General features: G+C 47.4%; 1 protein-coding gene across 1 annotated transcript in view; it reads right to left on the reverse strand.

The window, feature by feature from the left end:
- Positions 1 to 13067, reverse strand: part of PANK2 (pantothenate kinase 2) — a 30501-nt gene that overhangs the window by 12684 nt on the left and 4750 nt on the right. The gene's annotated exons all lie outside the window — the stretch shown is intronic.

A 13067-nucleotide genomic window follows, 5' to 3' on the forward strand; every position in this document is an offset into this window, starting at 1 on the left:
TTCAAACAACCCCCCAACTTCATCAGCAAAAGCAAGCTCCCCACAGGCCAGGACACACCTCAAAGCAGCACCAGAACCTGCCAGAACAACAGATGTAAAACTTGTAGACATATCTCCACTGCTACAATGATCCAAACACCCACAACATACCTTTCATGGTCCATGGATCCTACACATGCCTATCACAAATCGTGGTGTGCCTCATTCAGAGCATTAATTGCCCTAATAAAGTGGGTGAAACAAGACAATCACTACACAAAGGGCCTGCTACACTTGAAATGCTACAGCAGCACCACTGTAGAGCTTCAGTGTAGACACCACCTATTCTGATGGGAGAGGTTCTCCCATCATTTTAGGACTGTCGGCAATCTACCTCCCTGAGCAGCGGTAGTTAAGTGGATGGAAGAATTGTTCCTCCAACCTAGTGCTGTCTAGGTTTAGGATGGGATGATTTAACTGGGAATTGGTCCTGCTTTGACCAGGGGGTTGGACTAGATGACCTCCTGAGGTCCCTTCCAACCCTGTAAAAGCAGCAAAGAATCCTGTGGCACCTTATAGACTAACAGACGTTTTGAGCATGAGCTTTCGTGGGTGAATACCCACTTCGTCAGATGCATCGTGGGTATTCACCCACGAAAGCTCATGCTCCAAAACGTCTGTTAGTCTATAAGGTGCCACAGGACTCTTTGCTGCTTTTACAGATCCAGACTAACACGGCTACCCCTCTGATACTTCCAACCCTGATATTCTAGGATTCTATGATACTCTGGGGGTTAGGTTGGCTTAACTACACCATCCAGGGGTATGGATTTTTCCATATCTGAGTGATGTAGTTACACCGACTTAATTTTCTAGTGTAGACCAGGCCAAAAACACTGCATCACCTGTGAGCGAACACTTTTCACAAAGCACTCTACGTCTGACTTCTCAGTTCTCATCCTCGAAGGAAACCTGCAAGAGATGAGCCTCGGAGCTTAAATTCATAACTGCTAGATTAAAAACTATGGACTGAATAGAGACACTAGGATTTATGGCTTATTATAACAATTAACAACAGGCTGTCTCTCAGCTTCTCTTTTCCTCCTTTCCAACCTATGACTGAAGAGGTGTTAACTGGCCACTTCACCTTGAATGGTCTCTTGAAATGTGTTAACTACTTATGCTAAACAAGCCGTTCCACCTTGTATTTAGGGGTGACTCTGAGGGTATATCTATACTGGCAGAGTTACATCACTGGCAGTTACAGCGCCGCTCAGAGAGGACTGAAGGAAACCGCTGTTGTGTGTTCACACTGTCAGCTGCTTGCGCAACATGTTCACACTTGCCGCACTTGCAGTGGTATTCGGAGCGGTGCACTCTGGGCGGCTATCCCACAGAGCATCTCTTCCTCTTCTGCCACTAAAAGTTGTGGGAAGGCAGAGGGGGTCGTGGGGCATCCTGGGTCATGTCCCAATGCCCCGTGATGCATTGCTTTGCATCCCAGCGCTTCTGTCCACATTTGGCGCCGTTTTTCAATGGTCTGTGTACTGCATGCTCTGCCTCTTTGGTTTGCAGGAATGCACCCTGCACTGTTGACCGACACGCTTCTCGCTCTCACTAACACATCACGAGTGGCAGTGGAGTTATTCCTTAAACTACAAAGGCAAGAGTAGTTCAACACTGATCTCGCCACACACAGTAGTTACGACACGAGATTGCTTGTGGCATTCATGGAGGTGCTGATTATAGTGGAATGCCGCTTTTGGGTTTGGGAAACAAGCACTGAGTCGTGGGGATCACATTGTCATGCATCTCTGGGATGACGAGCAGTGGCTGCAGAACTTTCGGATGAGGAAAGCCACATTCATGGGATAGTGAGATGAGCTCGCCCCAGCCGTGCGGCGCAAAGACACGAGAATGAGGGCTGCCCTGCCATTGGAGAAACGTATGGCAATTGCACTGCGGATGCTGGCTACTCTAGATTGCTACCGATTGGTCGCCAACCAGTTTGGAGTAGGAAAGCTCACCATTAGATGCATGTTGACAGAAGTGTGCAGGGCCATTAGTCACATCCTGCTCTGAAAGGCTGTGACTCTGGGCGACGTGCATGACATTGTGGATGGCTTTATATAAATAGGCTTCCCTAACCATGGAGAGGCAATAAATGGCACGCATATTCCAATTCAGACACCACACCACCTAGTCATCGAGTACATTAATCAGAGGGGATATTTCTCAATGGTTCTCCAGGCACTTGTGGATCACTGTGGGCATTTCACAGACATTAACACAGGCTGGTCCAAAAAGATGCATGACACATGCATCTTTTAGAACACTGGCCTGTTTAGGAACCTGCAAGCAGGGACCCTCTTCCTGGACCAGAAGTTCACAGTAGGGGAAGTTGAAATGCCCATTATGATCCTTGGAGACCCTGCCTACCCCTTAATACCGTGGCTTATGAAGCCATACACAGGGCACCTTGACAGCAGCAAGGATCAGTTCAACTACAGGCTGAGCAAGTGCAGATTGCCTGTTGAGTGTGCTTTTGACCATTTAAAGGCCAGCTGGCGCTGCCTATATAGGAGGCTGGATCTGGTCGATGACCATAATTGTCTTTAGTTCTTTGTGACCACTTTCTAATTCTGCCAACATTTTACAGAAGCAGTATTGTTTGGGGGAAATTAGTCTTCCAGGACTGGACTGTACACTGGGCACATAGCTCTTGGAGAGCGCCAGCACTGGGGTGGGGGGGCCTATAATCATTACTGTCCGCACATTTTCCCCAGGCTGTGTTAATTATGGAAGATATCTTGCTGCTGAAGGCGAGCAGGGAATCAAGGGAGGGTTTTCTCCAAGACTGCAGCTTCCACTCTGGCCCTTAAGCAGCTCACCTGTGTGCTGCAACAGTCCCTCCTCATCCCCCCATAATGGCAGAATGGCGTGGGACAGTTACCATTAATGGGACAAGAAACAAAGCAGCTCTGCCAAAGAACCTGTGGCAGCGGATTGCCCAGTATCTCCGTAAGTGTTTTGCGGAGACCTGAGGCAGATTCCCGTGAAGTGAGGGAGGCAATCAAAACACCCCGTTCCACTGCTCAGACTAAACATGTCATGGTAAATGCATCATATAGACACAATCCAGCTTTCTGCAACCCTCCTGCCCCAAACAACTAGCTATTACAGAATAACTCCATGTGTGGACAAGCCTTAAGTAACCATGTGTTATTCTCATAGTAACTCTTGTCCTACTCCTTTTCTTTTAATCCTCAAGTCAACTCAAAAATTAAAGTGTGAGCTCTTTGGGGCAATGAACATGTAATGCTTTTATTTGTTCTGTAAAGCATCTAGCAGTTGTGGACATTATGGAATTTGAACCTGGTAGAGTGAATAATTTTTTTTTCTTTTCTTATTTATACAAACTCCGGAAGTGTCTGATGAAAAGTCAGGGTGGATAAAAATCAGTGATTTTATTTTTTTAAAAATAAAATAAAAAAATCTGATTTTTTAATTTAAATCAGACTTTTTTGATAAAATGCTTCTTGAGGAAAAAGCCTATCTAAAGATAGTTTTAATTAAGACACATTATAGCTCAAAGATATCTCATCATAGAACAGAGATTATAAATTCTAATTCTATAGTATGAGGCAATATATTCATGTAATGTTTAAGACAAGTTTTGTAAATGAGTTCCAATAGTTCCTGGATTAGGGACCCAATTTTATGGGGTCCCAGGGGCTTCTGTATAGGCTATTTAAGTTAATCTTTCTATCTACCCAATGAGACTCCATGCTCAGTCTAGAAGATACCATCAGATGCTTAGTCTTGCAGTTCTCAAACTCCAAAGTTTCCAAAGATAACATGCTTGTTAATAAATAAAATAATATATAAATATATAGAGGTGAGAAATAACAGACCTCAACCCTATTGTGTCTCTGCAAATTTGTGTACACAGCACCAATCTCTTATCTCTCTCTAAAAGTACAAAGATTCAAAAAGTTCAATTAATAGATTTTTAGGGGCAGAATGAATCTGGACAATGAGAAGTCTGGCGATAAATGTGAGAAGGGAGGAACAGGCAGTAGAAACAAAAGTGAAACTGTTTGAGCAGCATATTCCAGAAGTCTTGAGGTCTTTCTGAGTGTAGCTGTAACAGACACCCAGTTTGGGAATATTTTAATGAAGTTCCTCTACCTGTGGGTAAGACAGGCATGCGTGCAAAATGCAAACAGTGCAACAAAGATATGCAAGGCCTGGTTGCCTGAATGAAACATTATGAGACCTGTTTCTTCTCAGGAGGAAGCTGCGTTGATGATGATGATGAAAAGAACACGTCTGAACATGCAGGACCTTCAGGTTGGTAAACTTTTTTATTTCATACTTCTTTCTTAAGGATTGCCTGTCTTCCTTCTGGACTATTCTTGAATTCTCATGTTTGAGCAAAAAAAATATACACCTCTACCCCAATATAATGCTGTCCTCGGGAGCCAAGAAAATCTTACTGCATTATAGGTGAAACCGTGTTATATTAAACTTGCTTTAAATCTGCCGGCGCACGCAGCCCCGATCCTCCGGAGTGCTGCTTTACCGCGTTATATCCAAATTCATTTATATTGAGTCACGATATATTGGGGTAGAGGTGTAGTTGTTACTCTATGGTACCATCATTTTAGATGCAGTTGTGATAAAAAATAAATAGCTGAAATAGGCAGATCTTCCTTTTACAATTTCACCTTTAAAGTATTACTGAGTGTCAGTGAATGCAATGAGTAAATCTAAATGAGCAGTATGGTAATAGGAGGTCATTGCAGTTATTTATTTTGTTTAGGAGAATCCATCCTCAACATACAAGATTCTGAAGACTATCCACCTTCAAGATTGCCATCATTTTCTACAGTTTCAGAGTTATCTGCCAATGATAGTGTTTCAGTCACATCATGTATGTCACATAGCCACAATAAATCACCTGTAGCAAAAAGAAAAAAGAAAAAAAAACCCACCTCCATCATCCAGAAACAACCACAGATAACTTTGTGATAAGAACCAGCAGATTGCAAAAAGAGGTAATTGATGAAAATATTGCCCTGTTTGTTTATGCAACAAACTCTCCTTTCCCTATGACTGAGAACCCACACTTCATTAACATAGTTCAGTCATTAAGACCAGGATACAGTTCACCCAACAGAACAGATGATGCACGCAAAAAGATGGTTACTCACTTTTGTAACTGTTGTTCTTCGAGATGTGTTGCTCATATCCATTCCAATTAGGTGTGCGCGCGCTGCGTGCACGTTCGCCAGAAGATTTTTACACGAGCAACACTCAGTGGGTCAGTTGGGTCGCCCCCTGGAGTGGCGCCGCTATGGCGGTGAATATATACCCCTGTGACCCAATGGCCCTTCAGTTCCTTCTTGCCAGCTACTCCGACAGTGGGGAAGGAGGACGGGTTTGGAATGGATATGAGCAACACATCTCGAAGAACAACAGTTACAAAGGTGAGTAACCGTCTTTTCTTCTTCGAATGCTTGCTCATATCGATTCCAATTAGGTGACTCCGAAGCCTTACCTAGGCGGTGGGGTCGGAGTGAGATGTCGCGGAATGTAGAACTGCTGAGCCAAATGCTGCGTCATCTCTGGACTGTTGTACCAAAGCGTAATGTGACGCAAAGGTGTGGACCAAGGACCAGGTAGCTGCATGACATATCTCCTGGATGGGTACATGAGCCAGGAAGGCGGCAGATGAAGCGTGAGCCGTAGTAGAATGTGTGGTGAGGTGGCTCATTGGAGCATGAGCCAAGTAATAGCAGGTGTGGATGCACGACGTCGCTCAAGATGAAATCCTCTGGGAGGAGACAGGTAGGCCCTTCATTTGATCTGCTACCATGACAAAGTGTTGGGGTGTTTTACGAAAGGGCTTTGTTTGCTCGATATAAAAAGCGAGAGCCCTACGGATGTCTAGGGAGTGCAGCTGCTGCTCTCGGCGTGAAGAGTGTGGCTTTGGGAAGAAGACCGGAAGGAAGATATCTTGGTTGATATGGATACCACTTCAGGGAGGAAGGCCAGATGTGGTCGCAGTTGTATCTCGTCCTTGTGAAACACTGTATATGAGGGGTCAACCGTGAGAGCCCGAAGTTTGGAGACTCGTCTTGCCAATGTAATGGCTACGAGGAATGCTGTCTTCCAGGACAGGTGCAGCAGCGAGCAGGTTGCCAGCGGCTCAAAGGGAGCAGCCATAAGTTTGGCTAGAACAAGGCTGAGGTCCCAGGTTGGGGCGGGGCGGTGGACCTGCGGGTATAAACGTTCCTAGTCTTGAGGAACCTCGAAACCATGGGATGAGAGAAGACCAAGTGGTCGTTCCCCCCTGGGTGGAAGGCAGAGATGGCCGCCAAGTGCACCTTTACTGATGAAACAGGTAGGCCTTGTTGTTTTAGGGACCAGAGTTAGTCCAAGATGGTAGGAACCAGTGTCTCGGTAGGAATAGCGTTACACTACTCACACCAGCAGGAGAAACGCCTCCACTTGGCTATATATGTTAGCCTAGTGGAAGGTTTCCTACCACCCAGGAGTACTTGTTGTACAGAGGCAGAGCAGCGTAGCTCGGACTGGCTTAACCATGCAGTAAGGTGAAGAGACTGCAGGTCTGGGCGGTGAAGTCTGCCGTGATCCTGTGTTATGAGATCCGGCCAAAGAGGTAGGGGGATTGGGTAGGCCAGCGAGAGGTCAAGCAACATGGTGTACCAGTGTTGCCTCGGCCACGCTGGAGAGATCAAGATCATGTGGGCTCTGTCTCTGCGGAGCTTGAGCAGGACCCTGTGGACCAGCAGGAATGGTGAAAAGGAGATGTCTCGTCTACGGTATCAGGAATGCGTCTGATAGGGAGCCCGGGGAGTGACCCTGGAAGGAGCAGAACACATGGCATTTCCTGTTCTCGAGGGAGGCAAAGAGGTCTATGTGGGAAGACCCCCACTTCCGGAAAACAGAATGGATAACATCCGGGCGAACTGACCACTCGTGAGACAGGAAGGCTCTGCTGAGGTGATCTGCCAGAGTGTTCTGAACCCCTGGGAGAAAAGACGCTACCAGGTTGATCTAGTGGGTTATGCAAAAGTCCCAGAGCTGGATGACTTCCTGACAAAGGGGGGAGGAACGTGCGCCACCCTGCTTGTTTATGTAAAACATGGCCATTGTGTTGTCTGTGAACAGAGAGACACAACGGCCTTGTATATGCTCCTGAAATACCTGGCACGCGACGCAGACTGCCCTCAGCTCCCATACATTGATGTGCAAGGTCAGTTCTTGAGCTGACCAAAGGCCTTGAGTGCGGAGATCCTTGACGTGGGCTCCCCAACCCAGAGATGACGCATCCGTGGTCAGGGCCACTGAAGGTTGAGGCGGGTAGAAAGGCATCCCTGCGCAGACCAGGGCGGGTGACAGCCACCAGTTCAGGAAGTTTATGATGCTCGGTGGGATCGTGAGGATCATGTCTATGCTGTCTCTGCCTGGGTGGTATACCGAGTTGAGCCAAGTTTGAAGGGGACGGAGGCGTAATCTGGAGTGTTTGGTCACGAACGTGCAGGCTGCCACGTGACCTAGGAGGCCGAGACAAGTGCGAGCCGAAGTTGTCAGGAAGTTTTGCAGGCCTCGGATAATTGATACCATCGCCTGAAACCGGGGCTGTGGTAAGCAGGCTCTGGCTAGAGTGCAGTCCAGGATGGCCCCAATGAAGTCTATTCTCTGAGCGGGAACCAGAGTGGATTTTTCTATATTGATCATCAGGTCTAATTGCCTAAATAGGTCCTTGATGATGCCCACATGACGGGTGACTTGTGTCTCGGAGGTCCCTCGAATGAGCCAATCGTAGAGATATGGGAAGACGTGTACTCGACGACGACGGAGGGAGGCGGCGACTACAGCCATACATTTTGTGACTACTCGTGGGGCCGCAGAAAGGCCAAACGGAAGGACCGTAAATTGAAAATGTTGATGGTTGTCCACAAAATGGAGGTACTGCCTGTGTGGTGGGTAAATAGCGACGTGAAAATACATGTCCTTCATATCTAGGGCGGCATACCAGTCTCCGGGATCCAAAAAGGGGATGATGGTCCCCAGGGATACCATTCAGAACTTAAACTTTATCATGAATTTGTTGAGTCCTCGCAGGTCTAGGATCGGTCTCAGACCTCCCTTTGCTTTGGGGATTAGGAAATAGCGGGTATAAAACCCCTTGCCCCTCGAGTCTTTCTGTACCTCCTCTATAGCTCCCATGGTTAGGTACGTCTCTACCTCTTGCAAGAGGAATTGCTCGTGAGAGGGGTCCCTGAAGAGGGACGAGGATGGGGAGTCGAAGGGGGGCGAAATAAATTGGAGGTGGTATCCCAATTCTACCGTGCGTAGGACCCAACAATCCGATGTGAGTAGGGCCCACGCAGGGAGGAAATGGGAGAGGCAGTTGTAAAAAGGCGGAAAAGGATCCTGGGAAAGAACTGGTACGCCGTCCTCGGGCGTCCCTTTAAAAGTTCGGTTTGGGTCCCGCGGGTGGTTTGGTGGGGCCCTGATTTTGACCCCCTTGGGGCCCAGACTGCCTTCTGCGATTCCCCTGGCCTCGTCTTCTGCCGAAGTCCTGTCGCGGCCTAGGTGGGTGGTAAGCACGCTGAGGCTGAGGCCAGAAGGACCTGCGCTGAGTCACCGGGGTGTGCATTCCCAGTGAGCGTATGATCACCCTGTTGTCCTTTAGGCTCTGCAGCCTAGGGTCAGTCTTTTCAGAAAATAGGCCTTGGCCTTCAAAGGGCAAGTCTTGTATAGTCTGTTGTAACTCAGGTGGGAGGCCTGACACCTGAAGCCATGATATTCTTCTCATGGACGCTCCTGAGGCCAGAGTTCTGGCTGCTGAGTCAGCCGCATCCAGTGAGGCTTGAAGAGAGGTTCTTGCCACCTTCTTTCCTTCCTCCAAGAGGACTGCAAACTCCTGGTGGGAGTCTTGGGGAACTAACTCCGTGAATTTGCCCACCGCTGCCCAGGTGTTGTAGTTGTATCGGATAAGTAGGGCTTGCTGGTTCGCCACCCTGAGCTGGAGGCTTCCAGCAGAGTATACCTTGTGGCCCAATAAGTCTATGCGCCTAGCCTCCTTGGATTTTGGAGCAGGAGCTTGCTGGCCATGGCGCTCTCTCTCGTTAACTGATTGCACGATCAGGGAGCAGGGTGCACGTACAAATACTCGTACCCTTTCGAGGGTACCATGTACTTCCGCTCAGCTCCCCTGGCCGTGGGCGGAATAGAGGCTGGAGATTGCCAGATGGTATCGGCATTTGCCTGAATCGTACAAATAATGGGCAAAGCTACTCTTGTGGGGGTGTCAGCTGATAGAAGACCCTATGGTGGATATTTTATCTCCGGGACCGCCTCCACCTGAAGATTCATATTCTGGGCCACTCGCCTCAGAAGATCGTGATGGGACCTCAGGTCAATTGGAGGAGGGCCGGAGGAGGATGTCCCCGCCACCACCTCATCTGGAGAGGAGGAAGAGGAGAGGCCAGGTACAAGAAGGTCCTGTGTGGGCTCTTGTTCTTGGGCAGTGTCAGGTTCAGGTGGGACCTGAGAGTCTGTCGGCGGAACGGATGCTTCATCCGTACCCACAGGAGGGGGGCGGCTTACAGTTGCCTCTGGCACCTGGTGTTCAGATGGCACGGAGCGTGGGGCTTCTGGGTGCACACCTTGGGCTTGGTGATATGCCCAAGGTGTCCAGAACAACCACTGATGAGGCCCTTATTCTTGATCTTGGGTGTCCTGGAAGACTCGGCTGGGCACGTCGGAGTCACTGTCCTGTGCACAGGAAGCACTGTCCGCGTGAGATGACACTGAGGTGTGTCTAGACGGCCAAGGAGGAGCTGAGAAACCCTGAGAAGGGACCATGTCTCTAGACAATCTCTCTCGGTGCGGCACCGGGGAGCGGTACCGGGTGCATAATGGAACCGTGAACGAGATCGGGACCTGCGACCATATCGGTGCCGGGAGGTCGATCGGGATCTCGAGGCTCATCATCTGGAGCGGCTGCAAGAGGCGCGGTGCTGGGAGCTGGATCGGTACCGGGAGTGCTGTGCTGGCGAACAGGACGCTGAGCAGTGCCGCGAGCGCGACCTGTACCGTGATGGAGAGCAGTGCCGGAACTGCAAACGGCATCGGGACCGGCGACGGGACCGAGAACGCCGGTGGGACCGAGATCTTGATCGGTGCCTCTCAGTGGTGCCGACGGAGAGTGGCCTCAGCAGGACAGGTTTGCCAATAGACTGAATAACCCACACTGGCGGTGAAGGGAGTTGAGGCAGTGCAGACTCTGTCATTGCAATCAAGTCCCTCACCATGGAAAAGGTCTCAGGCGTGGACGGGATAGTGAGCTCAACCACAGCATACGCTGGGGAGCTTTCAGGCACTGGACTTGACGGTCCTTGCAGGACCGGAATCAACGGTGCCGAAGCTGGCGGTGCCACAGCAGATGTCAGTGCCAGGCAGTCCGACTTAGGCAGGTGCTCCGACTGTGGTGCAGGTGGCACTGAAGCAGCGGGAGTCTTATGATGCTTCTTGACCCGCGGTGACAGGGAACGGTGCTGAGCCGACATCGGTGCCGGCGACGGTCGGTGCCGAGGGGCCTTAGCGGTACCAGGGTGATCCGGAGCCCAAAGAGTGCTTCTCCCTGAGACAGACTGTTCAGCGCTCAGTGCCGAGGGTGTTGGACTAAGAGCTGCCTCTATCAGGAGCTGTTTAAGGCAAAAGTCCCACTCCTTCTTTGTCCTCGGCTTAAAGGCCTTACAGATCCGGCACTTATCTGAGAGATGGGATTCCCCGAGGCACTTAAGGCAGGAGTTGTGGGGATCTCCCATTGGCATCGGCTTATAGCAGGCCGAGCACGGTTTGAAGCCCAGTGACCCAGGCATGAGCCCCGGTACCGGGTGGGGGGGAAGGGGCTAATCCCTGATCCCCCTGCTACTATATACACTAAATATATTATAGAAACGACTAAAATTAACTACAACTATAGAGATTATAACTATATATACACAACTATTAATAAGGAACTATGAGCAGCTAGGGAAGTGGAGATCAGCTAAGCCGCGCTCCACTGTTCCAACAACCAACATGGGTGGTAAGAAGGAACTGAAGGGCCGTTGGGTCAGCAGGGGAATATATTCACTGCCATAGCGACGCCACTCCAGGGGGCGACCCAGCTGATCCACCGAGTGTTGCCAGGGTAAAAATCTTCCAGCAAACGTGCACGTGGCACACACACACCTAATCGGAATAGATATGAGCAAGCACTCGAAGAAGAATTGCTGGATAACGTGTATGAAAGAGAAATTGAGCAGTGTGCAAAAAGGTCTACAGGGTAAAATTGTTAACCTGAGTCTTGATGGGTGGAGCAATGTCCACAATGATCCTGTTATATGTGCCTGTGTGACAACAGAAGAAGGGACTGTCTTCCTTACAGAAACAATTGATACATCAGGAAATGCACCCACAGCAGAATACTTACAAGAAGTAGCAGTAAAAGCTATAACAAACTGAAAAAAAAATACAAGTGTCTAGTACACAGCTTGGTCAAAGACAATGCTGCAAACGTATCCAAGATGAGAAGAAATTTAGAAGAGAGTCCCAAGCTAATAACATACGTCTGCAGTGCTCATTTGATGCACCTCCTCGCCAAAGACTTCAGTGTTCCAAGAATAAAGGCTAATATTGTTGAAATTGCAAAATACTTCCATAACAACCACTTTGCAGCGGGTGCTCTGAAAAAAGTGGGAGGAACCAAGCTAACTCTCCCACAAGAAGTGCGATGAAACTCAGTAGTGGACTGTTTTGAGCATTATATCAAGAACTGGCCTAATCTGATGACAGTTTTGCCAACAAAACTGTGAAAAAATAGATGGCACTGTCACCTCCAAAGTTCTCAACATTGGGCTTAAGAGAAATGTTGAACACATGCTGAGTCCCCTGAAGCCTATTTCTGTAGCTTTGAACAAAATGCAGGGAAATAGCTGTTTTACTGCTGAAGCTGTTGAAATTTAGAAGGAACTGAGTGAGATCTTAGAAAGAGAAATATGCAATGACAGAGTTCAATTACAAGAATTAAAAAAATGAATGGGATAAGCACTTTCTCAATACTCAATTTCAGGGTCAAACCTTAACTGCTGAAGAGGAGGAGCTGGCTATGACATGGACATCCAGCAATCATCCCTACATAATACCAACTTGAATAAACTTCAGCGCTAAGGGTGAATCATTCAAGAAATATATGTTTGCTGATGATGTTTTAACGGAAGTCACACCAGTGAACTGGTGGAAGTCAATTAAGAACTTGGATTCACAGGCTATAGAAGTGATAATCTCACTTTTAACAGCAGTAGTTTCTTCTGCCGATGTAGAAAGAGTATTTTCTTCCTTTGGACTAATTCATTCTAAATTGAGAAATCATTTGGGACCTGAAAAAGCAGGAAAGCTTGTTTTTCTTTTCCAGATTATGAACAAACAGGAAAAATGAAGGTGAAGACAACTGAGTTAGCTGCAGAACCCACTCTTTTAAATTTTTCATGTTAACCTAGCTGACACAGTCAATTTAATCTTTTTTTAATATTTCATTTAACTATTTTAGTTAAAAATTTTAACAAAAACAAATCCGATTTTAAAAAACTTCAATGTTTAACTAAATTCAAAAATTCATATGGTTGTTTTGTTAAAATATTATATGTTTGCTGTTGAAGAAAAAAATCCAGAATACATAATGTTGTTGTTTTAGTTAAATAAAACTAATTTAAATGTCTGTCTGGTGATGTTCTTCTCCTAATACAGCATGGCAAGAAAATCCTCCAAATATTAATGATTAACCTGTTGAATTGGACATAGTTTGGTAATTTACCAAAGGTAATTGAAGAAGATATTTATAAAGTCATTGGGAGGTGAACTATCTTTCATTTTCTGATATAGCTGTAATACTAATCTGAAAAGTTTTCAAAATAAATCACTTTAAAACTGTATAGTGTGTACCTTCTGAAATTGACACCTACATCTATCTCTGAGTTGTGAAGAATATGTATTAAGGTTAT

This window comes from Gopherus flavomarginatus, chromosome 3 (genome assembly GCF_025201925.1).
Source record: "Gopherus flavomarginatus isolate rGopFla2 chromosome 3, rGopFla2.mat.asm, whole genome shotgun sequence".
NCBI classification, from domain to species: domain Eukaryota; kingdom Metazoa; phylum Chordata; order Testudines; family Testudinidae; genus Gopherus; species Gopherus flavomarginatus.